The 499-nt window shown below is 44.9% G+C and overlaps 1 protein-coding gene across 2 annotated transcripts in view; it reads left to right on the top strand.

Moving 5' to 3' along the window:
- Nucleotides 1-32: 32 nt before the first annotated feature.
- Nucleotides 33-499, top strand: part of LOC119585766 — a gene marked incomplete at its 3' end in the record, with an annotated part of 12085 nt that continues 11618 nt past the window's right edge. Inside the window, 1 exon segment of one of the 2 annotated variants that reach the window (XM_037934478.1) lies at nucleotides 33-354. 2 annotated transcript variants of the gene reach the window in all.

The following is a 499-nucleotide window of genomic DNA, read 5'->3' on the forward strand; positions in this document are numbered from 1 at the left end:
GAACAAGGAAAATTTTTGCGTCTCGGAGGTGGCGGTCTGTCATACTAGCAAGGAAGTGTTCGTTCCTAAGATATTTTCACCGTTTCGGAAGATTCTGCGACCAAAATCACATCCAGCAACAGAGGGAATATGTGCTAAGTCGCTTTAGTAAATCAGATAAGCACAGCGCATTTGGATCACTCCTTATCGGTCTTCGGAAACGTCTGTGATAAATTCGCTAGTGTTGCGCTGAAAGCTAGGCTTACCTCGACTCAAGCCGCCAGTCTGGTATACGAGTGCTCAAGGGGAAGACGTTCCAAGCGCACGTCCCGAATTTGTGACTGGTTTTCGACGCTGCCAAGGTCTGCAACTGTGGTAAGACTGTGTAATTGTTACTGATAATGTACCCTGTCAGTGTAGAAACGAGACAAGACGATAAATCAGTGTATAGTATACTGTGGCTCTTTGTGATCAGTCTTCGCGAACACTTGATTTTACAGCCAAACTGTAAGATTAGATA

Source organism: Penaeus monodon, chromosome 20 (assembly GCF_015228065.2).
Source record: "Penaeus monodon isolate SGIC_2016 chromosome 20, NSTDA_Pmon_1, whole genome shotgun sequence".
Lineage (NCBI taxonomy): Eukaryota > Metazoa > Arthropoda > Malacostraca > Decapoda > Penaeidae > Penaeus > Penaeus monodon.